The sequence below is a fragment of the Candoia aspera genome, chromosome 4 (genome assembly GCF_035149785.1).
Source record: "Candoia aspera isolate rCanAsp1 chromosome 4, rCanAsp1.hap2, whole genome shotgun sequence".
Taxonomy (NCBI): domain Eukaryota; kingdom Metazoa; phylum Chordata; class Lepidosauria; order Squamata; family Boidae; genus Candoia; species Candoia aspera.
The window spans coordinates 19,691,697-19,706,652 of NC_086156.1; the positions used below are offsets into that span (position 1 = coordinate 19,691,697).

The window sequence follows — 14,956 nt, forward strand, 5'->3', positions numbered from 1 at the left end:
AGTAGCCAGTTTATCATAGGGCTGGTGGTGGGAAAGGGATGTTTAATCCTTCCCTCCATTATTTGTCCATTCAACATTTCTTTTCCAAGCTTTGTCCCCTCAGAGAGGAAATGTCACCAGGGGAAGCCAATTTGTTTCCAAGGATGTTGAAAAAAAGTTGAAAAGTGGCAGATGTTCAGTGGTGATTTCACCCGGGTGAGTAGGCATACTGTAACAGTTTACATCTATGGTTTCCAAGCCTTGAGCTTTGCCCATGGAACTTTATTTTCATTCAAGACCATTTTCTTGACGCTGTCACGAACTTAGTAGATGCCTATCTGCTTTTCATTGCTCTATCCTCTTGTAGTTTTCATTCTCAGAATCAATTCAGAGCATAAGCTCTGGTGATTCAGTGGAATGTGACAGACTGGGTATTACTTCACTTTTTACAAATCATTATTGGAAAGAAGAAAATTGATTCTAGGAAGTATGTCCTCAGATGAAAGGCAAAGCAAATAAGAATCCATGTATTGTGTGGCTGAGGTGGAGTGAGAAGAAACTCGGTTTACATGTTTATTATGTTTATTTTTTACTGCTGAAACAATATCCAGATGCAAAACTTGGAAAAATCTGGTAGAATTGTGGCCTGGGGTTGTATTTTCAAAGAAGTCAGTAGTGCTGTTGTCACCAGATTTGTTGGCAATAAAGTTGGCTTTTCTTAATTTTGAAAGCAGCTCAGTAATAGAGGAATTTCTTCCTGTGGTTAATTTGTACTTTTTTTTAATTAGCAAAGTAAAAATGTCTGTGAAATCCAGACCTTTTAAGAAGCTCTTCCATTTATGCAGTTTGGGGAGTAATTTTTTAAAAAATAATTGCTCAAGATGTTACCTGAGGTGACTCTTATAAACAGAAAAATAAGTGCACAGCGCCGTGCTGCTAATTATCTTGATCGTAGGAAGCTTAAAAATCTTTCCCTTGCTTGAAGTTCTTGTAGCTATGGTCCCAGTATTGTTTCCAGTATAAGGGAATGTGACTGCAGAAATAAAGGCAGTTAATTAAAATGGGCTGACTATTAAACAGACTTATGTAAAAAGCAAATACAGTTAAATTGAAATGTAAATCATACCAATGTTATCATTTGGTTTTGGAATAGCAGATAGAAAGAGAGAAGGAAAAACATTCTATGTGAGATCTGAGGGCAACTTTCCAAGTCCAGAGCTGTTCTATGTTTAGGAACTCTCACATAGAAGCTCCCATTTGCATGAAAATTTAATATAGTTTACTGTTATATATAGCTTGAATCTGTGCATGTGGCATTTGCTTATAGCCAGGAGCCTCACGTATTCTTCATTCAAAGTAGATTTCAACCACTACTAAAAGCCTTCAGTGAAATGATTAAAAAAAACAGAAACTAGGTAGCTCCCCTAATAGAAAATTTTTCTAGGTTCATTGGTGGTGCAAGGCAGGGAAACGAGAATTGTCTGGCCATTGTTTTTTCTGCCAGCACAATATCTATGAGTACTGTTTGTGTTTGGTCTCAAGAATTCCTTTGTCCTTTTTATGAATTTCCCCTTCTTAATCAAAGTTATGGTTAAGGAAGTTTTACTCTTGACACAATACCTAAACATTCACTTAGTAAAATGGAGAGGCTGGATATTCGTGTAAATAAATCAGCAGGTCTTCCTCACGTCTAACCTTTTGCACATTTCACATAATGCTTCTTTCAGGCCTGAAAATGTTTAAGCAATGTTCTGCATGTCAACTTTCAGTCTCCATTGATATTCTCCAGCTATGTTGGACTATAATTCCAGTATTTCTAGGTACGGTGCCCAAAAGGTTTGGCCATGTTGGCTAAAATTTGGGAGTTGTACTTCAAATATTATTCAAATAGTACAGTGACCAGTTTTGCAAGGTTGGTCTAACATCTCCATTTAAACACTTAAAAAAAAAAAGAACATAGCAAACAATTAAAAAGACACATGCCTGTAATGCTGGAAAGGTGTTGTCAGCACACAACAATTGGGCAGGTAGATAAAATGTCTGACAGTGGGACTTCGTATGTTATGAGGCAGAGTTGCCCAATATGAAGCCCTCCATATGTTGCTGAATAGGAATGTCCAGGATCTCCACCCAACACGATCAATAGTAAAAGATGCTGGGAATTGTAACTCAGCAACATTGGGAACCATAAGCTCCCCATTCCTGTCTTAATGGCATTTTCAGTGATAATAGTTATTAATTGAAGGCTTAAGGGTATATTTACAACATATCTAACTTTCATCTGATTTTTATATAAGCAGATTGCTTCCTATTGAGCCTATTAGCTGGTGTGCCAAGTATATCAAATTCCAGTTTATGAAGAGATTTTTTGTATATTAGGTCCTACAAGTCATCCTAAGGCAATATAGCGCTACTGCTATATCAGTGTTTAATGATTTAAAATATGAAACTACTTAAAGGAACTGGTCTTAATCAGGAGAATGATGCTAGAACTGGGGAATAATTCTCCTATGCAGCAGCACCTACTAATATTTCAGCAGTCACAGAACTAGCTCTTTGCAAGCATGTGCATCTGTCATGACAATGCACACATCTTCAAATCTGTCTCCCATATATATGCCTGGCCACTTCGATCTTGCAGGGTTGGCGTGCTCCAGGTTCTTTTGATTAAACAATGCCATTTCTCAGGACCCTGGAAACGGGCCTTCTCTGTAGCAGCACCTACAGAGGTTTCCCCCAATATCTGGTTGGCCCCCACTCTGCTGTTGTTCAGAACAGTGGTGAAAGCCTTTGGCAAGGGAGAGTGAAATCCCTAACTTCATTCCATCTGGTCTGTCTTGCTAGTCCTTTATTGATTTTATTGTAATTTCTTTGATTGTTGTGAGCCACCCAGAGTTGTTGGGAGTCAGGCAGCATACAAGTTCAATAAATCATCATCGTCATCGTCGTCGTCGTCGTCACTGAATGCATTGACTGGGTTTATACATCATGCTTGGTTTGAAATTTTTTATTTTAATCAGAACTTTAAAAAGAAAGCAGCAGAAGTGACTATCTCTGAGCTTTGAAGCTTGTCAAAGATGCTCACTCCCCATTTGATTGCAGTATATCTTATTCCTGGCACCAGCACACAGAGTAACAGCAGACAGCCAATGGGAATCTCTCCTGGTGCAGTTGCAGACTAATGGACATCTCCATTCCATCAGGGCAGTGTTAGAAACTCCAGGTGGTAGGTAGCTGCAGCAGCAACAGTGGTGATTTGGTTGGTCCCTTCCCCAAAGAACATTGCTGCATGAGGTGACAAGTGTTTGACACATCCACATATGACTAAACAGTAGAGTGCCTGAATTCACGCATGCGTGCACATTCCAAGAAGAGGCCTGATGCATTTTTTAGAGCTGTGGATTGATTTATAGTTAAGTTTTAACTTTACTATTTTGATCTTTTAAAAAAATGTTTTGTGGAGTCCTTGGCGCTCTCTAAGCCTTGTTGTTTTCTTGCGGACATTTCATTGCCAGACTAGGCAACATCTTCAGTGCCAGTGCCAAAAATAAAATGTTTTATTTTAAATAAAAATAAAAAGTATTTTATTTTATTAAAATGATAGTTCTCCAGATAGTGTTAAAGCTAAAATCAACCAGCATTGGCTGCAGTTGAGGTATTTATAGCATGATCTTTGTTTCCATTGAGCAGACTGCTTTGATTTAAGCCATTTTAAAGACTGATTAATGTGGAACAGTGTCGATTACCAACCAAACAACTCGGCTAATTTACTAGAGATTGCAGATCAGGCTATTCATTTTCTGAGGGCTCATTGTTTTTTAGAGAGACAATAAAAATGTAGCTTTCTAATCTAAGGATTTGATTTCACAGCTGTAAAGTGGTTTTTTTTAAAATGTTAAGGATACTAGGCAATTATTACATACCAAACCTTACTTGAGACTGATTTTAAAGGTAAATATTTGTGCAAGCTCTCATTGAATTAAGATGCAGAAACGGAATTAATGATTGTCCATCTGACATATAAAATTACTTACTTTGCTACTTGTTTTCTTAATGCTTGGTTTAGAATCTTAGACTAGAGCCACATACCATCACCAGGCACTGTTGTTTCAGCCTGCCTCATTTGATTCCGTTTGATCAGACAACAGTATCAAGCACAATTGTTGCAAATCAGCCATGTGGTTTGCTATCATTTTAAGGCAGGAAACAGGAAAATTACAGGGTTTAACATAAATAGGCCTAATTAATTTTTTTAAAAAACCTCAAAATTAGAAGAAAAAAATGCAATGAGTGCCCCTCCCCATGTTGTTCTTACCCACTCTGTTTCCCAATAATGAAATATGGCCCCAGCTGCCAAATGTTATGTATCTCAAATTATGCCCTAACTCTTAGACACCACATGCAAAATATCCATAATATTATCCTCTAAATCAGGGTTTCTCAACCAGGATTCCATGGAACCCTAGGGTTCTGTTGAGAGGTCACTAAGGGTTTCCTGGGAGATCACGATTCAATTAAAAAATTATTTCAAATTTGAGCAACTTCACATTAAAGAGGTAAGTTTCATTACCTAAATTAAAAATATACTGTTAATGCATATGCAGGCCTACACATGAATATAATAATTTTGGAACTTCTGGCCTATATTTGAGCCTGAATGTGCAGGGATTCCCTGAGGCCTGCAAAATATTTCAAGGGTTCCTCCAGGATCAAAAAGTTAAGGTTACTCTAAATTAATAGAGTTGTGTGTATGTGTGCATCTGCTTTAAAGTCAGGGGTGACTCCTGGTGACTGCCTGGAAAAGTCCCTGCAGTTTTCTTGGCAACATTTTGGAAGTGGTTTGCCCTTGCCTTCTTCCTAGGGCTGAAAAGGAGTGACAGGCCCAAGGTCATCTAGCCAGCTTTGTGCCTAAGGTGGGACTATAACTCACAGACTCCTAGTTTTTAGCCTGGTGCCTTAACTGTTGGTATTACTTGTTTCTGCTTGGACTAAGCTGCAGAGAAGGTATCCATGGTAACAAATAATTTTCTTAAGTGCTTGGCAGAGTCAGAAGGTCAGGCCTCATTTGGTTAACAAGGTTTAAGTGTTAAAACACCTTATATGGGAAACTGAAACTATCCTCCACTTCCTTGCTTAATCCAACTCTGCCAGCTCCTTGCTCTTTTGCTTGTTTGCTTCTCCTGTTTTTGCAGCCTCTCTTTCTGCTCAGCACACTTGCATGTGTGCGTGTATTTGTAAATATGCTTTTTTGTATTTAAGGATTTTGCCCATCCAGGGTTCTGAATGAGGAAACTGTTTATGTACTATGTTTTGTTTGAATACACCTTTTTTGCTGAAACGCCTGGTGCCTTCTTTCTGATCTCTCCGGCCAAACGCTTTCCAGCACTCTGCACAAACTCCATCATTAACCACTACACCAAATATTTGCTCAAAACAAATATTAGATTTCATTGATATCAAGACATTTCTAATGGGGACACATTTCTTTTGTAATCAAGTGGGGCAGTAGGGATGCTTCTAACCTGGTAGATGTGCTTTTTGATCAGGTATAACCCTAAGAATATGTAGCCCAGTCTTGTCCATTTGCTGCTAAAATCCCTTTCCTCACCTGGAGATTTGCATCAGCACTAGACTATCTTGGCAACCCCAGTGTTCCCCCTTTGATCACACAACACTGCCCTTATCTTGTTTACAGTCCATAATTTAAACTGTTTTATGCCAATCTTTCAAGTTTTAGAAAATAACCAGTTTTCCTGTAAAAAGTTTAATTACTTTTCCTTCCCCTGTTTTGGAGGGGAATGTTCATGTGACAGTCTGGGTGCTGATCAGTCCTGGGCAGATTCTCAAGAGGAGGTGCCTGTATCTTAAGAGTGGGTGAGAAACACATGATATTGATAATTTATCAGCCAATTAGCATTCTCAGAATATTCCCCGCCATCTCCAGTGAAGACAATTTGATATCCAACAGGACAGCACAGGAATCAGGGCAGTATATCTCAATCTCAGCAAGATGTTATGTTACTCTAGATCAGTGTTCTCAACCTTGGCAACTTTAAGATATGTGGACTTCAACTCCCAGAACTTCCCAGCCAGCCATCCTGGCTGGGGAATTCTGGGAGTTGAAGTCCACGTATCTTAAAGTTGCCAAGGTTGAGAAACACTGCTCCGGATTGAGAAACACTGCTCCAGATTCACGGTGAGAAAAGCTCAGCATTATTATGCTATTCACAACTCACATATTAACTTTTTTAGATTTAAAAATAAACCTTTATTTAAGGAATTCCCTTTTTTTAAAAAAAAAAGTGCTGCTGGCTACCAGTGTAATAACTAGAGCAAGTTTAAGGGATTGTCAAAAATGAGATATAAACCAAAGAGTTGTAACTGATTAGAGCTACTCTACCTGGGCTATCACTAGATGGAAGCAATTTTTTTTTTCTGCTCGTACAGATTTTTTCCACCTTGGCATGGGAGTTCTACAGCTGCATTGCATATATTACAATTGTTTGATTCATAAATACCAATACACAGACTGTCATTTTTGTCATTCAGATTTTATAGCAGAATATTCTGTTATGTTACTACCTATACATGTCACATTAAACCATGTCTTATTTTAACCATGGTTTGTTAAACAATCCAGAGTCAGTCTTGCACGTAAGCAAAGTAATCATGGGGGGGGGGGTTGCCCAGTTTCTGGTTTCTTTTCTGTCTTTTTAAGTTTCTTTCTCCTTACATGTCTTTGAATTAATCATCGGCTTGGGTGGCTACCAGAACAAACCAAGAATAATTTGAACAAAAACCATGCATCCAACTTTGCATCTGTAGCCTAGTATGATGTGCAATCAGTAGGCCAACAATGCAGTGTTGAAGCCTCTAACTTATTAGACGCTATAAAAATAAACCAGTTCACTGATCCTGTTTTGTATGTCACACTGAACCAAAAGAATACCATAGAATAATCTTGGGCAGCATTTAGCTGCAGCAGTCTGGTAGCACTGTATTTTGAAGATCACTATAATCTTAGGGCCCACAATGTGTGTGTTCTATGGTTATTCTGCAACGGCTTCAAAAGCCAGTGTGATATGGCAGAAGCCTTGTTTCATATCTACCAAGAACAACAATTGGCTAGATGGATTAAGAAACATCACTGTTTCTTGCTCACTGCATTTTTAAAAAATGTATACCTAAGGGGTTTTTTAAAAAGTACATTTCTGAAAATGTGAAGTATTACTTTAGCAAGCAGATATTTAACAGCTTCTTTATACATCAGCAGCTATATTAGCAGATAGAACTGGGTGTTGCTGACTGGGGTTGATCCAAGTTCGTTGCACTAGTCACTGTGAATTCTTTCATCTGCCGAAAGAAATGGTGGCTATCTAACATTCATTTTGAACAGTGGAATCTAGGTTTTTAATTATTTCCTTTCTAGTGTTCTGAAAATCAATAATGTACAAATTACTAACCAGTAGCTTGTATCTTCATGGACAAATTGGTATTGAATTCCTAAGCACATCCACTTAGAAGCTTCATTCCTGTGGATTTTTCAAAATGAATTCTACCTCAATTTTATTGCACTGAGGATTTTAAAATATCATCTGAGTAATCTCCTAGCCCCACAATGGGATGAATGCTACGAGAAGCATTGTATCAGTCTGGGAGAAGGAAGAGAAAGTACAAAGACAAGACAACAAAATGAAATATTTAAGACAGCTAACAAAAATAAACAAAATCCAGAATAAAAAAGTTATATAAAAGCAAAAGTAATGCTAAAATTAACAGTTAAATGCTTGGCATTTGATTGCCATTAATTGCATAAGAAGACAGCCACCAAGTTGTCCTATAACAGAACACAAAAATGCCCAAATATTAAAAACAAAAACAATGCATAACAGCCAGTTTGGTGTGGGGTTAAGGTGCTGGCCTAGAAACAAGGAGTCTGTGAGTTCTAGTCCTCCCTCAGGCATGAAAGCCAGCTGGGTGACCTTGGGCCAACTCACCTCACAAGGTTGAGGCAGGAATATTAAGTATGATCACTGCCTTGAGAGATAGATAAATTAAAAATAATGATCATAATCATAATTTCTGGTTTGGTGACAAACTGTCCCTAAAATAGGAAGAAGAGTAGTTGAGTGTAGCTGCATGCCAAACTTGAACTCATGTTTTTGATCCAATTTTATAAGGAATCCATGGAAGTAGCTGGCAAGGGTAGTAGGTATGAGCAAGCTGAAATGTAGAATATGAAGAATCTTCTCAGGAAACAGGGTTTTTTTTTCTCCTCCAAAGAAGGCTTCCATTTCCTACAGTTCATCTGCCTTTAACTGCTCAAACTGGTGCCTTGAAATGATATCTCTTGGTTTATTTAACACATTGTGTAACAACACAGCGATCCTGTACATATTTACTTACAAGCAATATTCATGGAACTGAATGCAGCTACTGCCAAGTCAAAGTACATAGGATTTCAGTCAACATGCAGATATGTATAATGGTGAGGGCATTATACCATGTGTTTTTTAGACGTGGACTTCAATTGCCAGAAGTTTTCACATATATGCTGATCTGGGGAGCACCCAGTTGAAACAGGCTGCATTAAAATGTATTTGTTGGTTAGAGTTATAAGTGTTGTCCCTCTGGAGCTCACAGGGGTATTAATTACATTCCCTCCGGCTTTTTCCCTCATGATAACAACTCCAGGAGGTAGGCTGAGCTGTAAGAGAGTGAATGATTCATTGAGCTTCTGTGGGTGAAGGTGAATTTGAATTCCCCCAGCCCTAGTCCAACACCATATTATCAGATGAAGGAGATCTGCTTCAGATCCCTCCTTGAATGAGAAGCTCACCTTGAACGAGTCACTGTCTAAGCTTAATCTGTCCCACAAGATTCTCGTGAGGATAATATGGAAAGGGGAAGAGCAATGTTGTGTGCAAGAAATAACAAATATTCTTTATGAAACAGGAAAGATCTGTAAGAGTCAGATCCTAGATGACTTCCTTCTCATATGCACATCTTGCAGCTCTTTCACTGGCAGGGCTCCTGTTAGCTCCTTGGATGGTCACATTATTTTTCCACACATTTATAGCCAAGACTCTTGTCTGATACTAAAAATCATTAATATATGTCCTGGCTATTATTCAAACAAAAACTGAATTCCCCAACTGTTTTACTCCTACTTTTGTCCTGTTTTGATTATAAATCATCCTCTAGGGACCAGGGAAACCAGTCCCCCTAGGGTGAAGCAAAAGAGTCATTTGTTCCCTAAGTGGACACTAATGAGTGGCTGTGCTGCAGCCCTGAGTGTGGGGTTCCCCTTTCCCTGTATTAAACATTTAATAGAAAGCCTGATGAAGCCAGAGCCTGGGAGGAAAAGAGATAGGCACTCTGCTCAGTGGGCTATCCAGTAGCAAGCTGTTGGGGGTCTTTCTCTCTCGCCCATTTATCATAGGAGAGGCCGCAGAAACAGTTCAGCTCTTTTTCATGGAAAGACAGTGAACTGTTGAAAACTGAGCCAGTTAAAACTCAAAGTTTCCCTGTTTTTTCTTTATTTCTCTCCCCTCTCCCCTTTCTATTTTCCTGACTATTTCTTTCCTAATTTCTCTTTTCCAGATTCAATAATTCAATAATGATGCATTCCTGAAGGGGAGCCATGTTAAACTATTACAGCACAAATAAAAAGTATTTGGTTCCTTAACTATGCACCAAACCTTCCCCCCCCCTCTTCTTCTTCTAGGGGCTATGGTGGGAGAAGGCAACCTTAGCACTCCAGATATGCTGAGCTATAACTTCCAGCAGCTTCAACTAGCACAGTCAATAGTAAGGGAATCTGGGAATTACATTCTGCAACATTTGGAGTGCCACAGGTTATCTCACCTGAGGTTATGGACTGAGGATGGATGAAGTCACAGGTGATTGAGGGAGGACAAACATTGGCTTCAGCTTGAAGGACCTGAGGATCTCTAGACCAGTCTGCTTAATATTTGTACCTGTGGAAGATCCTAGTATACCTAGATCAGTGTTTCTCAACCTTGGCAACTTGAAGATGTGTGGACTTCAACCCCCAGAATTCTAGCTGGCTGGAGAATTTTGGGAGTTGAAGTCCACACATCTTTAAGCTGTCAAGGTTGAGAAACCCTGCTGTAGATTATAAAGTGATAAATCTGTTAAGCATCTTGAAAACAAGGCCATGATTACTAGAAATTAATCAAGAATTGTACCCACATAGCATTCCCATGATCTACTAAGGAACTTCATTAGTAGATTGTGGGAATGCTATGTGGGTACAATATGTACAGATTTTAGCATCGAAAATGTCCCATGATATTCTGATTGGTGAGTTCTGAGTCTAATCCTATTCAATATTTTTATTAATGAAAAGATAGAATACTTACCATATTTATAGATGATCAAAAAATTGGGTGGGATTACTTAACACTCTAGAAGAGAGAAATGAAAATCAAAATGATCTTGATTAGAGGACTGAAATTACCAGAATAAAGTTTAACAGAGAGAAATGCAGAGTTATTCATTTTAAAAAAATGAAACCACATGTACAAGTATAGGATGGGTATTGAGGTAATAGTATGCATGAAAGGATCTTGAAATTGTAGCTTATCACAAGCTGAACATGAGTTGGGTAGAAACATGATGTGGCCACCAAAAAGATAAATGCAATTTTAGGCTGCATCAACAGAAATATAATTTCTAAAATATATAATTCCACCATGTTCGGAACTGGTCAGATCCCCCTTTGAGTACTATGTCCAATTATGAGCCCCACGTGTTAAGGAAAACTCGGAAAACAGGAATAGGTGCAGGAAAGAGCAATAAGGAGATTGGAAACTAAGCCTACAAGGAAAATTTGAAGGAGCTGGTATGTTTAGCTTTGAAAAGGTGACTGACAGGGAATATGATAGCTTTTTTTTTTAAGCGCATGAAGGGGTGCCAGAAAGAAGAAGGTTAAGACCTCTTCTCTGTCATCTCAGAATGCAGGACATGGAAAAAAGTTCTTAAGTTACAGGAAGGAACGTTCCAATTGAATGTTAGTTCGACAAAAGAGCCAATTATGCAGAGGGTTGGTGGGCTCTCTGTCACTGCAAGTGTTCAAGGAGAGGCAAAACAGCCATCTGTCAGGGATGCTTTAGCTGGGATTTCTGCCCTGAACAGGGGTGTCACAGTCAATTGTCTTAAGTGGTCTCTTCCAACTCTATGATTCTATTCTGTACCTTGCATCTGTTAGAATTAAGTACAGTTAGAGAACAAGAAGAGGGTGGGGTTGAAAGAAACATGGGCAGTCTGTTATATGTACAGCTGTTCCGAGATCTGCAAATTGACCTGCAGCAACTTTAATGTTGTAAAAACTTCTGGGCCCAATACCACATTTGAATTCAAGCACTCCTCTAGAGACTGTGCTTGGTTACCTACTTTGTGTAGAAGTCCTTGTGAACTAATTTCAAGTCTACTACAAGGATTTATTTATATCCGCCCCATTTCCACTACAGCACCATTTGAAGTCTTAGGATTCTTCTCTTTTGTTCTTTTTCCATATCCTCCTTTCTGGAAACCTTAATGACTCAAGAATGCCTAACACACGACTTTCTGATCCATTAACTTACACTTCAGATTTCTCTTTAATTCTGAATTAAGAAAATATTGGAATATTCCATGTGGGTTACAGATGAATAGTGTAATTGGGATTCATTATGACTATGTACTTCTTCAACAGTGTGTTTATTAAAGATACAGTGTTGTGTACATTCAGTTTTTGGGAATTATATTCATGGAAGAAATAAACTGAGAGAAACCTATGCATACTGGGGAATGGAATCCCAGTTCATATGTAACTTTGTGTAAAGCAAAACATTTGCAGATATATTTTGTTTTTCCTCCTGATACATAGGAATCCATGGGAGGGGGGCAGTTCCTCCCGCAGCGATAATCCCCCGATTCCTAGTTTTTTAAAGAAGACCTAGTCCCTAACCCTTCTAAAAGCCGAGCTTTGAGGCAAAATGTGTGGTTACTCTTCTGCCCTCTTGATTGTTTAAATTTATATAGCTGCTGATCTCACTTGCATGTGACTCTGGGCAGCGAACACAATTAAAACACAAACTAAATAATCAACATAATTCAACCAATAAAACCAATTAAAAACAGTTAAAAACTGTATTTTTTAAGAAAGCCCTCTGGAGTGCACAGTGCCTCTGTGGGCAGAGAATTGAGGCAACAGTCATGGGAACTACTGAGGCTAAATTGTAGAATTTGCTGGAAAATCAAGCAGTGCATTGTTAATAAGTGTGTGCCTTTTGTCCAGATCATGTGTGATCTGCATGGACCAATCAAAAGCAAAAGTAGTGCAGAGCAAACAACATTCTGAGCAAGGAGTTGCTGAGCTGTGAACAGTGAGTGTCTTGTGCAGTTAAACTAAAATTTGCAGTTGCTTCAGAGATAAGAAAGCTCTCTGGGGCTTCTTAAGAAGGACTGGTTGCAGACTGGCTTTTGGTGGTAGGGAGGGCACTAAGGTATAACATCAGGAATGTTGAATACAATTACATTTGGTGCCAGCGTTGCTGCATTCCAGAACTCAAGTAAACATCTTTTGTTAATGTCTTTTTTCCTCCCAATTTCACTTTTGTTACATCTAACTATAAATACAACACTGGGAAAGAACTTTAAAAGTGTAAACAAAGGTAACTAAAAGTATTTTGCAAGCTTCACTGAATAAAAACTTGCACGCATGCACACCCACAGAGTTACGTATGAGACACCTGATCTTAGCCAAAAGGTCGAGCAGACATACGGACTTTCCTAACATAATTCATGATTTGTCTTAAAAAGGGCAACTACCTCCCACAAAACTTTTAAGTGAAATGTCTTTAGGAACATTTGCAGAGCGGATACATTTTTATAGCATAACTTTTAGAGTTTTCTTTGAATCAAACTCCTGATTTGCCAAGGAAAAAGTTAGAGTAAGTAAACTGGTAAGGATTGCATTCAATCTAAATATTATGTTAAAGAAAAATATCCCTTTTCCTAACAAATTGAGGCAAAAATGCAAGATCCCCACTGTGGCTGGGGTGGGGGGGGGCGGCAGTCCTAAGCAGGGCCACAACTGGGGGGAGCAAGCGCCGTGCTGGGGGGGGGGGCGCCAAAACTGGCACGGAATCCATGTTTGCCCCAAGTGACACAGACCCTAGTTGAGGGCCTGGTCCTAAGAGATATGGAAAACGTGATTTTAGAAATAAAATTATATTTCATGTAATTAATGTTTGTTACTGAAGAGATATGTCATGTTTTAAGTGAATTCAAGAAGATGTTGATCTTCTCAAGCAACTTCAACAGAGGTGAATGTGTTCAGACCTAAATATTTACTACGTACAAGAGATGAAAGCCACACTTTTTCTAAAAAAGCAGACATATTGAAGACATATGTATTCCAAATAATAAACCAAATAATAATGCATTGCATACGATTTTAATAGCAGCTTCACTTCTCACTGCACTTAAGATGACCCGGTGAAATTAGTTTCATTGACTGTTTCTCTGGACTAAACAGACTGTAGTTTGTGTTTTAATTTCTGCAAAAAAGGATTTTTCATCTTGAAACTCGATCATGTAAGTTGGTTTTAAATATATTTCTTTTAATCCATTTAGTTAAAAAGCAAATGCAATGTAAAGAGATAAAAGCGATTGAATCTATCCGTTATAAGTGAATATTTCACTATCAATATATCAACAGGACTTTTTTTCAGGGAGAGACGGAGTTATGGGAGTGCCGTTCTATCAACGAACTTTTCGAGGGCCGACAGTGCAGGTGTCTCTGTGGCGCAATCGGTTAGCGCGTTCGGCTGTTAACCGAAAGGTTGGTGGTTCGAGCCCACCCAGGGACGGCTCCCATTGTTTTCGTGCGCAGAACCATCATAATTACCCTTCGTTTTATCCACGAAGACGCACGGGGGTTGATACAAGGCAGGGGGCCCCCGCACTCTGCATCCTCCGCTTATTGAAAATGTGCATAAAATAAAAACCATACGACCGCAGCAGGCAGGCACATTTGCAGCATCTGCTCTGCAGCAATTTAAAGGGTGGTTCCATTCAACCCCCTTTCCGCGCCTCGCCCTCCTCCTTGCAACACCCACGTGCTTCTGGCAAATGCTTTATGGAAGGAGCCCCTCTGCCCAAGAAGCGGCATAAGTTACGTTTGCACTGCTGGCTCTCGCCGCTTTTCCAATCGCGGCAGCTATTCCAAGGAGGGGGCCCGCGAGGGGGATTCCAGGGCCCGGGCCTCGCTCAACCCGAGGACGCCTGGCCAGGGCGATCAACCTCCCCCATGCAAATTCCTCCCTTGCAGCTCCTTTCGCTCGCCTCGCAGAAGCTGCAGCGCTCTCCCCCACCGCTCTCTCCGGCGAGGGAGGGGCTCTTCTCAGCTGCTGCCGCCTCCTCTTTCATCTCTGGCAACAGCCGCGCGGGCGAGGGGGCTGCGGGCGCAGGCAGATTTATTTGCCTCTTTCCTTGGGGGTTTAAAAGCAGCGGGGGGGGGGGAAGGTTGGGCTGGGAAGGGCGAGAGACCACAGCAGCGCCCGAGCTTCCTGCGGGAAACTGAGCCGCAGCGTCCGGGCAAATAATCAGTTACAGATCCCCCCCACCCGTTGCCCTCTTGCGTCATAGGATAGCATTTCTCTTTTTTACGCTGGGAGGGAGACGACGCTGGGACAGACGCCAAGAAGAGGAGGAACTCTTATGTAACAGCTTCGAGAGGAAGGCAGATACTTGGCTTCCCCGTTTGTATTCCCGTCTCCCTCCTCCCGCCCCATTCCGGTTTGTCTGCTTCCAGCCTGGATAAGCTTGGATCTTGGCTGCACTTTGCGCCGTGGAGTTGAATTTGTTTTCCAGGCCCGCCCGGTTGCAATATCTCCCTTCGTTCCCGCCGCAGAGTGGCTAAGCGGTCCCGCGAGGAGGGATCCTTCCACCGAATTTGCCCAGGCTT

The 14,956-nt window shown here is 40.1% G+C and overlaps 1 non-coding gene across 1 annotated transcript; it reads left to right on the top strand.

Annotated features, from left to right (window-relative positions):
* The first annotated feature begins 13,785 nt into the window (after positions 1-13,785).
* On the top strand, positions 13,786-13,859 carry TRNAN-GUU (transfer RNA asparagine (anticodon GUU)). Its single transcript has one exon. It is a non-coding gene; the product is annotated as a tRNA-Asn (tRNA).
* The last annotated feature ends 1,097 nt before the right edge of the window (positions 13,860-14,956 follow it).